Source organism: Bubalus kerabau, chromosome 4 (assembly GCF_029407905.1).
Source record: "Bubalus kerabau isolate K-KA32 ecotype Philippines breed swamp buffalo chromosome 4, PCC_UOA_SB_1v2, whole genome shotgun sequence".
NCBI lineage: Eukaryota > Metazoa > Chordata > Mammalia > Artiodactyla > Bovidae > Bubalus > Bubalus kerabau.
The window spans coordinates 14,744,186-14,751,332 of record NC_073627.1 but is presented as its reverse complement, the minus strand read 5'-3'; the positions used below and the strand labels follow the sequence as shown (position 1 = coordinate 14,751,332).

Genomic DNA, 7,147 nt, shown 5'->3' with positions numbered 1-7,147 from the left:
CTGGAGAATCCCATGCGCAGAGGAGCCTGGCAGGCTACGGTGCATGGGGTCGCAGAGTCAGACACAATTTAGCGAGTAAACAGCAGCAGCAGCAGCATACAGCCATAAAAATGAACGAATCAGGGCCATGTGTTTCAATCTCAGGATCAAAATGTTGAGTAAAATAGATTGAGTTCTGCAATATAAGGGGGAAAATAGTCTTTTCAAAAATGATGCTGAGTCTATGGCCATACCACCCTGAATACACCCAATTTCATCTGATCTTGGAAGTGAAGCAGGATCAGGCCTGGGAAGTACTTGGATGGGAGACCACCTGGGAATACTCGTGCTGTAGGCTTTTAAAAAATGATGCTGGGACAAAATGGGTATCCACATGCAAAAGGATGAATTTAGATCACTACTCTATATCACATTCAAAAATCTGGCTCAGACGGTAAAGAGTCTGCCCGCAATGCAGGAGACCCAGGTTTGACCCGTGAGTCAGGAAAACCCCCTGGAGAAGAGAATGACTACCCTCTCCAGTATTCTTGCCTGGAGAATTCCATGGACAGAGGAGCCTGGTGGGCTACGTCCATGGATTCACAAAGAGTGGGACACGACTGAGTGACTAACACTTTCACTTCACTTCATATTCAAAATCCACTCAAAATGGACCAAAGACCTGAATGTAAGAGCTTAAATGATAAAACTCTTAGAAGAAAACATAAGTATAAATCTTCGTGACGTTGGATTAGGGAATGATTTCTTAAATATTACACCAAAAGCACAAGAAATCAAAGAGAAAGTAGATACCTTGAACTTAATAAAAATTTAAAACTGTTGCACTTCAAAGGACATTATCAAGAAAGTGAAAAAGCAACCCACAGAATGTGAGAATATTTTTGCAAATCATGTTACCTGATAAGGGTCTAACATCCAGAATACAGAAAGAACTCTTAGAACCCAACAATAAAAGGACAATGTAACCTGAATAGAAATTTCTCCAAAGATTCGCAAATAGCCAATAGGCCCAAGAAAAGATGTCCAGTATTACTCGTCATTCAGTTTAGTTCAGTCGCTCAGTTGTGTCCGACTCTTTGCGCCCCCATGAATCGCAGCACGCCAGGCCTCCCTGTCCATCACCAACTCCTGGAGTTCACTCAAACTCATGTCCATTGAGTTGGTGATGCCATCCAGCCATCTCATCCTCTGTCGTCCCCTTCGCCTCCTGCCCCCAATGCCTCCCAGCATCAGAGTCTTTTCCAATGAGTCAACTCTTTGCACGAGGTGGCCAAAGTGTTGGAGTTTCAGTTTCAGCATCAGTCCTTCCAATGAGCACCCAGGACTGATCTCCTTCAGAATGGACTGGTTGGATCTCCTTGCAGTCCAAGGGACTCTCAAGAGTCTTCTCCAACACCACAGTTCAAAAGCATCAATTCTTCAGCACTCAGCTTTCTTCACAGTCCAACTCTCACATCCATACATGACCACAGGAGAAACCATAGCCTTGACTAGACGGATTACTTGTCATTGCAGCTGCTGCTGCTGCTGAGTCACTTCAGTCGTGTCCGACTCTGTGCCACCCCAAAGACGGCAGCCCACCAGGCTCCTCCGTCCCTGGGATTCTCTAGGCAAGAACACTGGAGTGGGTTGCCATTTCCTTCTCCAGTGCACGAAAGTGAAAGTGAAGTCGCTCAGTTGTGTCTGACTCCTAGCGACCCCCATGGACTACAGCCTACCAGGCTCCTCCATCCATGGGATTTTACAGGCAAGAGTACTGGAGTGGGGTGCCATTGCCTTCTCCATACTCGTCATTAAGGAAATGCAAATCAAAACCAAGCTGAGCTCCGACTGCACACACACTAAGGATGACTAGAATAAAAAAGACAGAAAGTAGGACCTTCCCTAGTGGTCCAGTGGTTAAGAATTCGCCTTGCAATGCAGGGGACATGGGTTCCATCGCCGTTTGAGGAAATAAGATCCCATTTCCATGGAGCAGCTAAGCCTCTATGGTGCAACTACCGAGCCGGAGCACCACAACTAAAGTTCCCACATGCAGCAAGCAAGACCCCACACAGCCAAATACATAAATATTTTTTAAAATTATTTTTTAAAAAAGAAAGTAACAAGTGTTGGCTAGGATTCAGAGAATCTAGAACACTCATACACCACTGGTGGGAATATAAGTTCAGTTCAGTTTAGTCGCTCAGTCGTGTCCGACTCTTTGAGACCCCATGAATCGCAGCACGCCAGGCCTCCCTGTCCATCACCAACTGCCGGAGTTCACTCAGACTCACGTCCATCGAGTCAGTGATGCCATCCAGCCATCTCATCCTCTGCCGTCCCCTTCTCCTCCTGCCCCCAATCCCTCCCAGCATCAGAGTCTTTTCCAATGAGTCAACTCTTCGCCTGAGGTGGCCAAAGGACTGGAGTTTCAGCTTCAGCATCATTCCTTCCAAAGAAATCCCAGGGCTGATCTCCTTCAGAATGGACTGGTTGGATCTCCTTGCAGTCCAAGGGACTCTCAAGAGTCTTCTCCAACACCACAGTTCAAAAGCATCAATTCTTCAGCACTCAGCCTTCTTCACAGTCCAACTCTCACATCCATACATGACCACAGGAAAAACCATAGCCTTGACTAGACAGACCTTTGTTGGCCAAGTAATGTCTCTGCTTTTGAATATGCTGTCTAGGTTGGACATAACTTTCCTTCCAAGGAGTAAGCGTCTTTTAATTTCATGGCAGCAGTCACCATCTGCAGTGATTTTGGAGCCCAGAAAAATAAAGTCTGACACTGCCTCCAACAGTGCATCAACTGTGGAAAAGACTCTGGTTCCTCAGTAAGTTAAACAGACTTTCCATAAGACCCAGCATTTCACCTCGAGGTGTATCTATCCCGCAGAACTGAAACCGTGGAAACAATCCAAAGGCCCATCAACTGATAACTGTAAAAACAAAATGTGATATATCCCTACAATAGAGTAATATTCAGCTACAAAAAAGAATGAAGTACTGACTCACATGACATGAAGGAATCATGAAAACGCCATGCTAAGGCAAAGACGCTGACACAGAGAGCCATGTATTGCATGATTCCATCTATATGAAATGTCTGAAACATGCACATCTGTAAAGATAGAAAGTAGATCAGTGGTTGCCAAGGGCTGGGGAGTGATTACCAGTGGGTACAGGGTTGCTTTTTGAGTGGTAGAAATGTTCTGGAATAAGAGTGGTGATGCTACACAATTTTGTGAATACACTAAAACTGCTGATCTGTACACTTACTGTAAGAGTGAAGTCTATGTTGTATCAATTATATTTCAAGACAAAAAGTTAATAGAGAAAAGCCCCAGCAAGCTGTTAAAGACTATCTCCTCTGGGATGCCACGTGTATAGAGAGCCTGGGATCAGCTGGGGGCACACAGAGGGCTAAATGAACTTGTTATCATTCTACTTATTAAACTGGGCAAATGAGTGGATGGCTGTATTGCTTCATAACTATTCAATAAAAAACAAAACATTTAAAAGAGCAATTAATATACCCTTTTCCTGTTTTTCAGACCACAATCAACACAAAAATTGGATCTGAATTTATTTTATTTTTTAACTGGTGGATAATTGCTTTACAATATTGTGTTGGCTTCTGCCATACAACAACATGAATCGGCCATAGGTATACACACGTCCCCTCTCTCGAACCTCCTTCCCCACTCCCAGTCCATCCCATCCCTCTAGGTTGTCACAGAGCACCGGATTTGAGCTCCCTGCATCATACAACAAATTCCCACTGGTTATCCATTTTACGTATGGTAAAGTATATGTTTAAATGCTACTCTCCCAATTCATCCCACCATCAGCAGATGAATGGATAAAGAAGCTGTGGTACATACATCCACTGGAATATTACTCAGCCATAAAAAGGAACACATTTGAATCAGTTCTAACGAGGTGGATGATTCCAGAGCCTATTATACAGAGTGAAGTAAGAAACAGAAAAGCAAATATCCTATTAACACATATATATGGAATCTAGAAGGGTCATACTGATGAGCCTATTTGCAGGGCAGCAATGAAGATGCTTCCCCAGTGGCTCAGATGGTAAAGAATCCGCCTGCAGTGTGGAAGACCTGGGTTCTATCACTGGGTTGGGAAGATCCCCTGGAGGAGGTGCATGGCAACCCCCTCCAGTATTCTTGCCTGGAGAATCCCCATGGACAGAGGAGCCTGGTGGACTACGTCCATGGGGTCGCACAGAGTCGGACATGACTGAGCAACTAAGAACACACAATGGAGATACAGACATAGAGAACAGACTTGTGATTTGAATTTAAATGACCATAAATTCATAGTCAACCTTAACTAAGAAACCACAGTGTGAAAAACACCATTAAAAAGAAAGAAAAAGAGGGAGAGTTTTTTAGAAAGAGGCATGACAATCACCATCCTCCAAAGAGCTTATAATCTAAAGCCACCAGCTCCAGGGAGCCAAAAAACCAGCTTTCTCATGGAAAAACTTCAGCAAGGGTTTTGTCATTCCCAGCACCAGCTATAATTATAGAATCAATTTCATACAATTAAAATATCAATACTTTTAGAGTTTCAAATTTTTATCCTGAGAAGTTGTTTCATCTCCCTTTTATAAATCTGCTTTTAAGGACTCAGGCTAAGGAATTAAGAGCAAATGGAATTGTAAAGAACTTGTTTCCAAGACTTGTTTTTCACTTGAAGTAATGTATTTTTAAGCCCCAACGTAAATGATATCTATAGATTATCACATATTTTTATCTAGATTCTATTAGTTTCTGAATATTCATATAATGACATCTTGAAATGCCTTTTTTACAAGGTACAGTCTAGATAAACACAGAAGCTTTCTAAAAACAATTAAGGCTTCCCTCAAGATTTATATCACTGTAAGATTATCGAAAATTGAATCTAGTTTCCAGTTTTACCTAAGATCGGCGAATGCAAGTAGTTACAACTTGAACATACTCTTTCCACTAAGGAGGTGAATATTTTTATTTTATATCATAGTTTCTACAGATATATACTCCAGAAATATATCATTCCAGTAACAAATTCAGGAACATATATCCCTTTTAGGATCAACTATCTAAATTAACACAAATAACTTGATAAAGAATGAGGGGCAACCTCTCTTTGGCTGTGGAAAGCAAATGGAAATTTGTAGCCAAAGTGCTGTGCATCAGAAGCCAGCTCCACCACTGATTCTCTGGGTAACTTTGGCAAATCCAGTGAGCCTCAGTTTCAACATCTATAAAATGTAGATAAAAGGATCCACTTTGAAGGATCTTGGAGAAGGAAATGGCAACCCACTCCAGTATTCTTCCCTGGAGAATTCCATGGACAGAGGAGCCTGGCGGGCTGCAGTCCATGAGGTAAAAAGAGCCGGACATGACCGAGCGACTAATGCTTTGAAGGATGACTGCAAAGATGAAATGTGGTAATAAACACAGTGGTCCTGGCATACTAGAAAGTTCCATAAATGTTGGTCCTCTCTGTTTTCCTTTCTCCTGTGAAAAAGCAAAGCCTTGCTAAGTAAATGTCCCCATAGACAGATATATGATTTTATTATTTTTTTTATATATATATTTATTTATTTGGTTGCACTGTCTTAGTTGAGGCATGTGGGATCTAGTTCCCTGACCAGGGATCGAACCTGGGCCCCCTGCATTGGGAGCCCAGAGTTTTAGCCACTGGACTACCAGGGAAGTCCCAGATATATGATTTTAATTAAACGTTTGTACACTAAAAAAAAAAAAAAAAAAAAATAGGCTTCACCATTTACTAAATTTTCTCCTCTGCATGGTAAATTATAATCGTGGTTAAACTGTTTCAGAAAATATCTCATTAGAACCTTATTTAAAAAAATTAAAACTAATGAGGAAGTAGCGAATAATCCATTCTTAATCTTATTAATATAATTGAAGGCTTCATCTCTATACCCAAGTGCTTACTGGTTTCTTCAACCAAGGTAAGTAGTGATGACCTATATTTTAGGATTTGGATGTGACTGAAAAATCGCTGTGCTGTTGGATCAAGACAGAAAGCCATGCTTATCACATCTGGCACTAAGTTAAGAGAACTAGCTAACACAGTAAATAACAGAAGCATGAACCAAAAACATTTTGTCAAACTTGAAATCAGCAGATGCTGTTCATCACATTTACATTTCAAAGTCCTACGATAATGGTTGTTGTTGCTATCAGGCTGCTTGTTTTTGTAGATTTCAAACAAAAATCTGGATGCAGAGACAGCTTTGCCAGGAGGTCACGTGGGTAAGACCAGGGTGAACCGATCACCTTGTCGGTCAAAACTGATGCCGCTTCCAAAACTGACGATGCTAATACTCAAGCATCAACAGAGCACAAGGTGATGAAGTAACTACTTTCCATATTTTCAACACTGCTCCTCCAATATCTTGAGCCCAAGCCAGCCCACACCTGTTGGTGTTGTTTAATATTTATTATTTATTTATTTAGCTGCACTGGGTCTTGGCTGCAGCATGTGGGATCTATTTTTTTTTTTTCACCTGTGGCATGTGGGATCTACTTCCCCAACCAGGGACTGAACCTGGGGCCCCTTGCATTGGGAGCACAGGGTCTTAACCACTGGACCACTAGGGAAGACACCCAACACTGTTTTTATATGACCCATGAGCTATGCATGGGGTGAAAAAAAGCAAGAGAAAAATATTTCATGACATGTGAAAATTACATGAAATTCAGATTTCAGGGTCCATAAATAAAATTTTACCAGAACACAGCCATACCCATTTACGTACTATCTCTGCCTGCTTTCATGTTGCAGGGTCAGAGTTTAATTGTTGCAACCTTATAGCCTGAAACTCTAAAATATTTCTATCTGGCCTCTTACAGAAAAAGTTTACTGACCCTTGCTCTAGAGTACCGTGTTCAGTATTTTTGAAAGGTCAGTAACAGAGGAAGTCCAAAGGATTGGGGAGGAAGTCTGTGTATACAAATATATGTGTATATATGTGTGTGTGTGTGTGTGTATGTATTAACATATATATATATATATCAATCGCATATTAAACAGAGGTTTATTTAAATAAAGAGCACATCAGCTATAAAAAGAATCAGATTTAAAAAAAGAAGGATTATTTTTAGGAGGAGGGTTCCAATTA

At 41.4% G+C, this 7,147-nt stretch overlaps 1 pseudogene; it reads left to right on the top strand.

The window, feature by feature from the left end:
* The first annotated feature begins 219 nt into the window (after window positions 1–219).
* LOC129651915 (uncharacterized) lies at window positions 220–337 on the top strand (annotated as a pseudogene).
* The last annotated feature ends 6,810 nt before the right edge of the window (window positions 338–7,147 follow it).